At 46.3% G+C, this 13087-nt stretch overlaps 1 pseudogene; it reads left to right on the forward strand.

Annotated features, from left to right (window-relative positions):
* The first annotated feature begins 9183 nt into the window (after positions 1-9183).
* Positions 9184-12629, forward strand: LOC119279755 (annotated as a pseudogene).
* The last annotated feature ends 458 nt before the right edge of the window (positions 12630-13087 follow it).

A 13087-nucleotide genomic window follows, 5' to 3' on the forward strand; every position in this document is an offset into this window, starting at 1 on the left:
AGTAAAGGGAAAAAGCAGTCATCGAGATCTCACCAAACATACCTTTGGTCTCCTCCTTTGCCTTCGTCAGATTCTCCTGATCCAGCTTCAAATCCAGCTCGAGCTGAATGTGCTTGTTTTCCAGCTCAGTGTAGCGAGCCGCAAGGTCACAGGATCTCTGGGAAGAATCAATCGACTAAATGTCAAAGATAATTCACTTCCGAGTGGAACAGGAAAAATCATGCGTTTCTAAGACTACAGCCGAATACAAGCATTCGACCGTAGTCTCGGGGACTACACACACTGGGTGCACTCAGCGTGCCCCCACTAATCCTATTGAAGACAGAATCGACCAGTCGACATCAAAAAAAACAAGATGTATTCTTTAAGACTGTAATCGACTGCAAGCAGTCGACCACAGTCTCGGGGACTACACCCAGTGGGTGCACTCAGCGTGCCCCCACCGGTTTGCGAAATCCAGTCGCCATAGTCGAATGACGGAAAGACTGAACTTATAAAGCCTAAGGCTGACTGCCAGCAGTCGACCTTAGCCTTGGGGACTACACCCGGTGGGTGCACTCAGCGTGCCCCCACCGGTTTGCGAAATCCAGTCGCCATAGTCGAATGACGGAAAGACTGAACTTATAAAGCCTAAGGCCGACTGCCAGCAGTCGACCTTAGCCTTGGGGACTACACCCAGCGGGTGCACTCAGCGTGCCCCCGCTATCACGGAGTTTAAATCGACACACCCAGTGGGTGATTACTATAAATTCTGGAAAGAAAACAAGCGGTGGTCGACTGACCTGAACATTGCTTTGAAGGGCGGAACTGGCGTCGTAAGCTGCCTGGCTCGCATCCCGGATGGTCTTCAACTGCTCCATCATGATCCCTGCCTGGCGTATCGCCTCCTTCACGGCGCCAGCTTGGTCCTCTGGGACGTGGTGCGTCGTGAAGAGGGAGGGCTGCAGAGCACTCGTCAGTGGATCTGCGAAGGACACAGTGTGTCGAGTGGTGTTCTCCTCCTCCGCGACCAGAGTCTCAGGCACCGTCACATCCTGGGACACCCTGCCGGCAGACGCTTTCCTACTCCTTCTGGGCTTCAGCGGTTCCTCATCTTCATCATCATCAGGGAGAGTGATAACAACATTGGATGGATCTACAGAAGAGAATCAGAATTAGAGATCATGAGTCAGTCGACTAGAAACGGTGTTAAGAGTATAGTACCAGGTTTTGAGGTTGCTGCGTCCTCCATCTCATGGTCGTCAGCCCGGGCTGAGGTCTCAGAAGTAGCAGCACTGCAATTCCAAAGAGTCAGTCGACTAACTCCAGCGCCAACCAGAGATAATGTTCGCACAAAACAAGAAGACTCAAGCGGCATGATTACCCTGATATGGTGGGGATGGACACCTTCATCTTTGGCAGGAGCTTGGTCGGCTTTGACGGGGCCGCCCTGGGCTGCTTCGACGCCTTTTCAGTCGGCGCCGGAGAGGTGGTCCGAGGGCGCTTGGTCGACTATGTAACAGTCGCAACCCCCTTGCCACGTTCAGTCGCAGGGTCATGGACAAGTTTCGACCGCCTTTCCGAGCGCGGTGGTGCGACCTCCTCCTCCTCCTCCTCTTCCTCGTCCTCATCGTCATCATCACCATCATCATCATCATCATCATCATCCTCAGCGGCTTCCGAGTCCCACTCCTCCTCCTGACTCTCGCCCCCGCTCGCTTCTCCCTCCTTGGTCGAAGCCTGTGCTCCATTGGGCATCGAGTACAGCTCAGTGAGGGCCTGATAGACATCAAGACAAAGATCAGTCGACCGATCGGCAGAGAAAACAGAAATAAATGTGACGAGAATACAATGGGAAGTGGAGCAGACATACCTTGTTTGGATCACTGTGGGAGTCCAGTGGAGGAATCCTTCTGGCTCCGCGAGGGTTAACCTTGTTCCCAGTAACAGCGGCCATCCACCTTTCCAGAGTGGCATCGTCGACCGCTTCTGGATTGACCCGAGTCACATCCTCAGTCCCGCAGTACAACCACATGCAATGGCTCCGGAACTGAAGAGGCTGGATACGACGCCTAAGAAAAACCTCCAGGAGATCCATACCCGTCACTCCCTCCCGAACCAACTGAACTACACGCTCCATCAGCATCTTCACGTCAGCTTTCTCCTCCGGAATCACCTTCAGAGAGGAGGGCTTGTTCACTCGGCCCATGGTGAACTGAGGGAGTCCACTCGACTGCCCCGGCATCGACTGATCCTGGCAGTAGAACCAGGTCGACTGCCAGCCTCTAACTGACTCGGGAAATGTCATGGCTGGGAAGGTCCTCTTGTTCCTCACCTGGATCCCCAGACCCCCACACATTTGGACAACTCGGGTTTTTTCGTCGCCTGGGCTCGCCTTCTTCACGGTCTGAGAGCGACACGTGAATATGTGCTTGAACAAACCCCAATGCGGTCGACAACCCAGGAAACTCTCACACATGGACACAAACGCGGCAAGATAGGCGATAGAATTCGGGGTGAAGTGGTGGAGTTGCGCTCCAAAGAAGTTCAAGAAACCACGGAAGAAAATGCTCGGCGGCAAAGAAAATCCGCGGTCGACATGGGTAGCCAGAAGCACGCACTCACCCTCTTCCGGCTGGGGCTGCCACTCTTTCCCTGGAAGCCTCGCAGCTCCATGAGGGATCAGGCCCTCGTTGGCCATGTCGAGGAGATCCTTCTCCGTGATGGTCGACTGGATCCAATCTCCCTGGACCCAGCCTTTCGGCAGGCAAGATCTAGACGAAGACCCGCCACGACTGGTGGATCTCCCCTTCACCTTCTCCGTCGCCGACGCCTTCTTCGCGCGTTCCAACGCTGCCGTCTTCTCCTTAACCATGGCTGCCGGCGGGACGCGCGAGGAGAAGTTGTGCGGAGGCGAGAGCGAGCGCGTTGGGCGGAGACGAAGGGAACAGAGGGAGAATGCTGAGGCACTGTTCAAAAAACCCTCGCCGGGCGCATTTATAAGATCCCTTCCGAGTGGATGACAGGTGGTCCCGGTCGATCTAATCATATCCTGAACAGTTACGTGGACGCGATACGTGGCGAAAAAAGTGGCGCGGGGATCGAGGCATCTATGCCCTGTCCTGTCCGAACACCGCGGTCCGCCCCGCTTCGCGCGCTTCCCCAAATTTCACATCCCGCGGAATCCGCGAACGGCAGACCGGTCTGCCAAACGCGGGATTTCCTGCGACCCGTCGCTCAGAAATCGGCGAAGTCCAAAAGATCACTCGACGAAGGAAAAGAATGGATCGAGTCGACTGAAGAAAAGTTGCTCACTATCAACAAAGAGATTTTCTTTTCAAAATAACGCACGACCAGTATGCGAAGGCTAATCGGAAACAACATCAACTCCTTCATCACTCGAGCCTCAATCCATTCGGGGGCTAATGATGGAGTCATGTACCTAGGGTAGGGTCACAGACCTGGTCTAAGTACCCTGCCCAAGGACACCCTTAGAAGAGATCACCTTCCAGTCGACCTACGAGGGACTCACTCGACTAGCTTGAAGGACTCGACCACGAAGACTCACTCGACCATCAGAAGGTCAAGAGGCACTCTGCACTGCAACGGTCTGTAATTAAGTAGACTTTATGATAGTAAAGACACTTTATGTGGGGCGTTACCAGTAACGCCCCAGACTTAATGTACCTTAAACCCTTCATTACGTGGGTTTGCTAGGGTCCTGGCGCACTCTATATAAGCCACCCCCCTCCACGGGCAGAAGGGTTCGGCACCCTGTAATCCATATACACATAATCCACTCGACCGCCTCCGGGCTCCGAGACGTAGGGCTTTTACTTCCTCCGAGAAGGGCCTGAACTCGTACATCTCTTGTGCTTACAACCTCTCCATAGCTAGGACCTCGCCCTCTCCATACCTACCCCCCACTCTACTGTCAGACTTAGATCCACGACAGCCACCTTACCAAAGCCAACCACCTGACCATTTGAGTTATCACCGAAAGTGACATACTTTCAAGGGCAGTTGTTTTCAGCAAGCTCACGAAACATATCCTTGTCTCCGGTCATGTGATCGGTACATCCACTATCAAGAACCCATTCCTTTCCTCCAGCCATGTAGCCGCGAAGATTAGCCATAAGACCAAAGTGTCTCATAGACTCATCGAGATCAAAGTCACCATCCTCATCCTCATCATAGTATCCATGTTCAACATCGTCTTGTGATTGATCATTTCCTAGAGAGAGTGATTCATTAGATATATGATCATCACAATGTTCATCTTTATGAATTCTAATGACTTCGGAGATGATATTACTAATGATTCCAACATCTCCTTTGGCACACATAAGGTTACGAAGCTCAAATAAACAATCACCAAATTTAGGATCATTGGAATTCATTTTACTCAAGACAATTGACTTATGGAGAATCTCAACTAGATTTTTCAAGGAATAATTTGGAAATCTTTCCTCAAGAAATCTCCATATGGTGTAAGCACAGTCAAGAGTAGGCAAGCATGTAATCAAATTTTTAGGCAATCCTCTAGTGATAAGATTTATAGTTCTAAGATTGCGAATCATGTCAAGATCCACATTCGGAGTGGGATGCAAAGGATCACTAGGGGCATACAAGGGCTAGTAATGTACTTGTTCAAGTGATATTCATTGAAAATCGCAAGCATCTCATTTTTCCACTCATGAAAGAACTCTACGTCAAGTATGGGGTACTCTATCTCTAAGACTCCCCAATGTAGACTCATCCATCTTACTCCAATGGTGATTAAACCAAAGCAATGGAGACCAATGCTCTGATACCAATTGAAAGGATCGAGAAGAGGGGTCTAGAGGGGGTGAATAGACACTTAACAAAGAAAAGTAGTAGTTTTTATAATTTCTTTAAGTTAAGGTGGAGTTTTAGCACAAGTTTAAACATTCACAATACATTTGAAGCAAGCTTGGCAAGAGTATATGAGCAGCGGAAAGTAAAGCATGCAAGTTGCAAGAAAGTAAATGGATGGGATTGGAGTGTGCAAACACAATTGGAGACACGAAGATTTTTTCTGTGGTTCTTATAGGTGGTGCTATCATACATCCACGTTGATGGAGACTTCAACCCACGAAGGGTAACGGTTGCGCGAGTACACGAAGGGCTCCACCCAAGAAGGGTCCACGAAGAAGCAACCTTGTCTATCCCACCATGGCCATCACTCACGAAGGACTTGCCTCACTAGGGTAGGTGATCTCCTTGCCCGTACAAACTCCTTGGTTCAACTCCATAATCTTGACGGAGGCTCCCAAGTGACACCTACCAATCTAGGAGACACCACTCTCCAAAAGGTAATAGATGGTGTGTTGATGATGAACTCCTTGCTCTTGTGCTTCAAATGATAGTCTCCCCAACACTCAACTCTCTCTCACATATTTGGATATGGTGGAAAGATGATTTGAGTGGAAAGCAACTGGGGGAAGGCTAGAGAACAAGATTCTTGTGTTTGGATTGGAATATCTTGGTCTCAACACATGAGTAGGTGGTTCTCTCTCAGAAAATGTATATTGGAAGTGTAGGCATGTTCTGATGGCTTTATCCATGAATGAAGAGTGGGTGGAGGGGTATATATAGCCTCCACACCAAATATAGTCGTTACACACAATTTACCAAACTCGCTGGGACCGAATCGAGAAACTCGGTCAGACCGATATGGTTCAAAATGTGAACGTTAGAATTTCCGGTGGGACTGACATGATCAACTCGGTGGGACCAATGTGCTAGGGTTAGGGTAAAACCTCAACTCGGTTCGACCGATTACACAAACTCGGTGAGACCGATTTTGGTAATAAGTGAAACAGAGAATTGGTCAATCAAACTCGGTGGGACCGACTGCATATCTCGGTGGGACCGAAATAACTGCAGTAGGAAATAGAGAGTTTGCATGCCCATCTTGGTGAGACCGAGATCCCATCGGTGAGTCCAAACTGATTAGGGTTTCTGGCAGTGGTTATGTCAAGTGAACTCGGTGGCGCCAGATAGATCAAATCGGTGGGGCCGAGTTTGACTTTATGTTTGGGACATATGTGGATATGAGAAAGTGGTTGAGGGTTTTGGAGCATATCACTAAGCACTTTGAGCAAGCAAGCCATTAAGCAACACCTCATCCCCTTTTAATAGTACTGGATTTCCTATGGACTCAATGTGATCTTGGATCACTAAGATGAAACTGTAGAGTCTTGAGCTTTGAGCTTTTGCCAATCTTCTGTCCTTAGCATCTTTAAGGGGTTCCACATCCTCTTGTCCAAGCCACTCCAATATTGAACTCATCTGAAATATACTAGATAAAAATATTAGTCTAACAAGAGATATTTTGACATTAATTACCAAAATCACTAAGGGAGCACTTGTGCTTTCACTTACCTCCCCTCGTCTTCGAGGGAAATATCTTAGTCTTGGTATCCTTCAGATTCTTCATAGTGATAAATTGATAATAATCCCAAGTGACTCAACAAATATAGCTATGCTCCCCGGCAATGGCGCTAGAAAAAGGTCTTGATAACCCACAAGTACAGGGGATCGCAATAGTTTTCGAGGGTGGAGTATTAACCCCAAATTTATTAATTCGACACAAGGGGAGCCAAAGAATATTTGCAAGTATTAGCAGCTGAGTTCTCAATTCAACCACACCTGGAGATTGATTATCTGCAGCAAAGTGATTAGTAGCAAAGTAGTATGGTAGTTTTGATAGCAGTAGTAATTTGCAAGTATTAGCAGCTGAGTTGTCAATTCAACCACACCTGGAGATTAATTATCTGCAGCAAAGTGATTAGTAGCAAAGTGGTATGGTAGTTTTGATAGCAGTAGTAACAGTAACAATAACGGTAACAATGATAGCAATGATTTTGTAGCAAGTGTAACAGTAGCAGCAACAGTAGTAACCTAGCAAGAACAATATATGGAAAATTCGTAGGCATTGGATCGGTGAATTTGTTGTATGATATTCATCATATAACAGTCATAACCTAGGGCGATACGGCACTAGCTCCAGTTCATAAATATAATGTAGACATGTATTCCGTAAATAGTCATACATTCTTATGGAAAGAACTTGCATGACATCTTTTTTCCCACCCTCCCGTGGTAGCAGGGTCCATGTGGAAACTAAGTGATATTAAGGCCTCCTTTTAGTAGAGAACCGGAACAAACATTAACACATAGTGAATACATGAACTCCTCAAACTACTGTCATCACCGGAAAGTATCCCGACTTCTGTCACTCCAGGTTTTACGGATCATAACACGTAATAGGTGACTATAACTTGCAAGACGGATCTAGACCATAGATATAATGGTGATAACATAAACGATTCAGATCTGAAATCATGGCACCTGGGCCCAAAGTGATAAGCATTAAGCATGGCAAAGTCATACCAACATCAATCTCAAAACATAATGGATACTAGGGATCAAGCCCTAACAAAACTAACTTGATTACATGATGAATCTCATCCAACTCCTCACCGACCAGCGAGCCTACGAAGGAATTACTCACTCCCGGGCGGGAGCATCATGGAATTGGCGATGTAAAAGGTTTGGTGATGACGAAGATAAAAAATCCCCCTCTCCGGAGCCCAAAACGGACTCCAGATCTGGCCTCCCGATGAAGAATGCTCCGTCTCATGAAACGCGGTAATTCTTTCTCTCTGGTTTTTTCTCCGAAAATGTGAATTTATAGCGTCGGAGATAGGGTCAGCGGGGCCACCAGGTGGGGACAACCCACCTGGGCGCGCCAGGAGGGGAGCGCCCTGGTGGGTTGTGCCCACCCTGGGGCCCCCCTCTAGTGGTTCTTGGCTCCAATAATTCTCTTTTATTATATAAAAAATCCTTTCAAAGTTTCGTTCCAATCAGAGAACTTTTATTTCTGCATAAAAAACAACACCATGGTAGTTCTGCTGAAAACAGCGTCAGTCCGAGTTAGTTTCAAATCATGCAAATTAGAGTCCAAAACAAGAGGAAAAGCGTTAGGAAAAGTAGATACGACAGAGACGTATCAGTATACTCTGCTTCATCTACCGAGTTTATCTTCATCTTCATCTACCTCATTCCTTCAAGATGTCATGGATCAACTTCAACTTCTCTTTGTTCTTCTCCTCTCCAATGCCTTCAACTGAACAGCAACCTGAACCTTGAGCTCATCCCTGGGTTTTTTGAGATTATCATGTCTCTTCTTGAGATCAGACATGTGAAGATTCAGCTGCACACTCTCTCCAGTGACTTTTTTCACAGTCTTGGTGAGCTCATCAACCCGAACCTTTAAAATTGTTGTTGCCGTCACTTAGCTTTTCCTTCGCTTTCAAATGATTCATCTTCAGGTTCCTAATGAGACTGCCTTGAGCTTCTATCAGGTTCATCAACACTGCATACTTCTCTTGCAGCGTCAAGTTCTCTGCCTCTTTCTTCTCCATCTCAGTCTTCATGCCAGCCACAGTTGATGCACTGGTAACCTCAACTCTCTTCTCCTTAGCCTGCACATAGCTGAAATAACAGGGTATTGAAAAGTTGATGAACATCTTCAACTAGTTTGTCATAGTTGGCATCTAGATTCCTTTTTTCTTCTTTAAGGTGGTGCATAGTAAGTGAATAATCCAGATTATCCTTCCTCCTAGCAGTCTTTCTGTCTTCAAACATTTTTCAAAGCTTCAACAATGCATTTTGCATTGTGGGAGGCCACTCTGGGTCAACCCACCCAAGAAAACTACAATTCTGACCTTCCTACAATATAGCAACACTTATATTGTTACTCTCTGAAAAATTCCAATTATAAAAGGGCATTTAAAAAAAATGCAACTAACAGCATAACAACTATACAACCTATGCATGTGGCCAACTAAACAATGTTAATTCTACTGCAACCTAAGATCTAGGACAAATTGTCATGCAATACAAAATAAAGACAAGTAGCTGTGCAACACTCAACTTTGAGCTTCTAGTATTAAATAATCACCATTTGCCTCAATTAAACAATGAGCATCTCCACTGCTAACTAAGATGCCGGTCGGTCAGATACATGGTCAATACGTGCTTATACGGTTGTCAGACCGTTTTGCAACATTCAAACTTAAAATTGGTACTGAACTGCAAACAAAATGACTACTGTTACTAATTCATTAGCGAAGCGTGGTATTTTCTTGCAATTAACTCCTACGAGCGGAGAAGATGAAGGAGTCGCACCGGCAAGGCCGCGGCCGCCGTGGCTCGCAGCTCGGCGACGATGACTTGCCTTCGTCTGCCTACGACACGCCGCCGCGCCGCCAGGAGGACTCGGACGGTGACGATTCCGACGAAGCAACAGCAGAAGACGAACGCGACGGAGGCGCGGAAGAAGGCGACCGCCTGGGCCAGTGGCAGGTCGGCTCCATGCCTTCCAAGTTCCACCTGAACCAGCTTTCCGTGCAGGTAACTTCGCTAGCTTCCATCGTATCTTGGATCTGTGAAGGTCTCCGTGCTCACAACCTGTTCGACGAAATGACGATGTGTTGTGCTTTTGTGGCCAGTCGCCAAAAGGGGACATCAGCTACCCTGCTGTCAATTTCGCTAACTCTTTGGCCGCAGTGTGTATCTATTACTGAGGATCTGAGGAGTCCCATTAACTCGAAACGATGAACACTTTGACACATATAACTAGGAACTGTAATACTAAAATGCTTACTCTTTGGAGTAATTTGGTCAGTATTCAGTGGTGTTCAACATCAGAGATGTTATTATTTAGCTTCAGAGTATAAGTGCATGAGTTGCTCGTAATCTTTCTTTTTTCCTGTTGGCAGTACTGAGTGGCTTCGCACTGATACGAGACGAACAGCAGTGGGCTTAGACTTTGACCGTGAGTCACTTGAGTGGTGTCTTGAGAACAACCTGAGCAAGATTGGAGCTGATGGGTATTTGAGGTTGTTGCTTTTTGATGGAAATATTCTGCAGCCAAATGAATCTCGCCTTGTCAAGCAAAAGATCAGTGATCTCGTGCAAGGTCTAAATTTTACCAGTGATGATGGCTCTACTGAAACGAACAGCTGCGAGCAGTCAGATTCTTCATTTACGAAATGTGAAGCCAATTCGACCATGTCAGATGCAATTTTGCCTGGAAGAGACATAATTTGTGCATTCAACTACAGTTGTTGTTGCCTTCACAAGAGAAAGGACTTGGTTTTGTATTTCAGGCATGCTTTCAATGCACTTTCTGAAAGAGGCGGTACATTTGTAATGGATGTATATGGTGGCACGTCATCTGAATGCAAGCTTCGTTTCCAGAGGAGATTCCCCAGCTTCACTGTGAGTAGATTTATAGCATTGCTTAATCATTGCAGCACATCGAGGCCTTTCTTCTAAAGTACCAGTTAGAAACATACTAGGCATACTGTCATAAGATTAGTATGTTTTAGGGTGAGGTTGCATTTTTTTATTGGTAAATGATGCAGTATTTGTAAGAAGAATTTACAGCATGCTAACAAATCATTTTTATTGGTAAATGATGCAATATGTAAAATTAGAAATATGTGGCGGTTGTTGTCTGCGACATGAAAGATGTTGAATTTTGTATCTCGCTTCCTGAGCAATTTAGCTACAGATTTTATTTGACTTACTGGTGCATCATCATGTAGTTAGCTAAAGTTAAGACAGCTTGAACTAGCAAGTCAGTAAGTTATACTACTCCCTCCGTTCCTAAATACTTGTCTTTCTAGGCATTTCAACAATTGACTACATACGGAGCAAAGTGAGCGAATCTACACTCTAAAATATGTCTACATACATCCGTATGTAGTAGTCATTTGAAATGTCTAGAAAGACAAATATTTAGGAACGGAGGGAGTATTTGTTATGGGTTGCATGGCAAATATATGTGTTACACTAAGTTTCTTTCATAAATAACACACTTGATGGATTTGATGAAGTTAGCTTGGATATGATGTTTCAGTACACAAAGATTGTAATATCTCCAATATATTGTATTGACAGAGCTTCCTTTACACTCATCGTTCATATAATTTCTACCCTTGTATAGTCTGCAAGTTGATATGAACTGGAACATGCAGGAGCTTTATTAGTGAGAGCTCATAATCTTCTGGCATAAAATATTTAATGTAGAATTCTTCTTCTTATATACAACTATGCCTACAGTATTTCTGGGAGCAAGAAGAGTTTGACATCATAACTCGTGAAACAAGGATCAGCCTCCACTTTCAAGTTGGAAAGAAGCAAATGATACGGCATGCTTTCACGTACCATTGGCGCCTGTAAGTTTTGCTTATACATTACTTAGCAAGGCCTTAGGTTCAGACTTATCGCTTGTTTTCCCATTCACCGATCGAACAGTTCTGGAAAACCTGCAAGGTTGCTAGTCTTCCAATACAAATAATTAGTATAAAAAATTAGGCAAACTGTCATGGTCTTTTGGGCCTTCTCTCAGGGTGGATTGGATCTACGGCGGTATTGACTAGGATGGTTGATGGGAGGGTGACCAACGCCACTGAGGGAGAAGAAACCTACACGCGTTATAGATAGGGGGTAGTAGGGTAGAGAGACAGAGAGAGATGTTTTCTGTTGAATAAACCCCATATGCCTGGCGTCATTATATAGGCTAGGCTCTAACCATTGAAACATAAACTGCAAGGGAGCACATCTTATCTGATGGGAAATAATAAACTGAATCTAAAGTAACCAAAACATATCCTGAAACTCGAGATAGATGCTTATCTTTAAACTTGATCTGCTGCAATGCCTCCAGATCCTTCCATGGCGTCAATAGGCCTGGGCCTCTTGTGGTAGCCTGGTAGGTTCCAACACTGAGCTGTCATACTTTGATGCTGCTGCCATCTGCGATTGTTACTCAGAAAACGAAAACCTGCTTCAAGGTGGAATATGTTTTCAGTTATGGGGCGTTTTTCAGTTATGGTCAGTGGTGCACTTGTGCATCGCTACCAAAGCTTCCTTGCCACACTATTGGTTTCTGGAAAATATGCATGTGAATGGCAAGACAATGTTGTTGATCCAGATGGACGGAGAGTGTCTTCGAAAGAGCACTGCTACACAGAGGACGCTTGTCCAGCCGAAACTTGCACGACATGCCCATCGCACCATCCATGGGCAAATCTAGACAGCAGCGTGCGGTGGGATTAGCTGTAGTGCATTGTCGTTCAGCAAAGGGTCGTCCGTGAAGTACTTCCGTCTTTGAAATCGCAATTCATGTCGCTCTTTTGCAGGTGGTCGATACCGGAAATCAAGGACTGCCTGGAGGAAGCAGGATTTAAGTCCATCCACGTCTGGTTCAGGGAGATGCCAGACACCAAATCAAGCGGAAACGCCAGGGAGTACACTGCCGACCGCGACGTGAAGTACGAGGAGCTCCAGCGTTTCAACCAGGCAGACCTTGGAACGCGTACATAGTCGGGGTAGCAAACATGTAGCAGATGAAGCGATCCTTGCTGCCTCCTGTTACGAAAATTGGGTGGAAAGTTGGAAACCTGACAATTTTCCCTTCCAACACCGGAGGTTTTGCCTAATGTGCACATGCTCACCCACGCCCTATTGACACGACGCCGCATCGCATTGCAGCCTCAAGTATCCAAAGGATGTTTGCGATGACAGTTCTAAACTACTTTCTGTAATAAAACCATCCCTTTCAGTCTCTCGCCATTTGCGGAAAACCGATTGTGATTCGGTACGGCGAGGCTTCTTGAATTTGTGGAGTTGCACTAGGCGGCGCTTCACCAGGTCGAGCTCTCCCCGCTCTGGTGCTCCCGTCCAGAGGGAGGCAAGACTTGTAGCAGTCGCCGTTTCAAGAGAGCAGAGCCGCAGAACCATTGGTAAGTCTCCATCAATCTTCAGAGTTCCCTTGGTCGGATGGCTTGGTCGTCTTGGTCACCTCTCTACCTCAACTTTCTGTCCCTCTCTCCAAATGGAGCTTTCTGCTGTGAGACACCCCGCCCTATTGGGTCTCGTCTAGGTATCATCCACCGCTTCTCTTGTTTGCATCACGGTGTGGCGTGACTTTGACAGAAGCGGCATTTGTATCATCGCTCTGTCCTTGTCTCGTGGTCAAGTACCTCAGGTCCCATTCCAGATTTGT

This window comes from Triticum dicoccoides, chromosome 3B (genome assembly GCF_002162155.2).
Source record: "Triticum dicoccoides isolate Atlit2015 ecotype Zavitan chromosome 3B, WEW_v2.0, whole genome shotgun sequence".
Lineage (NCBI taxonomy): Eukaryota > Viridiplantae > Streptophyta > Magnoliopsida > Poales > Poaceae > Triticum > Triticum dicoccoides.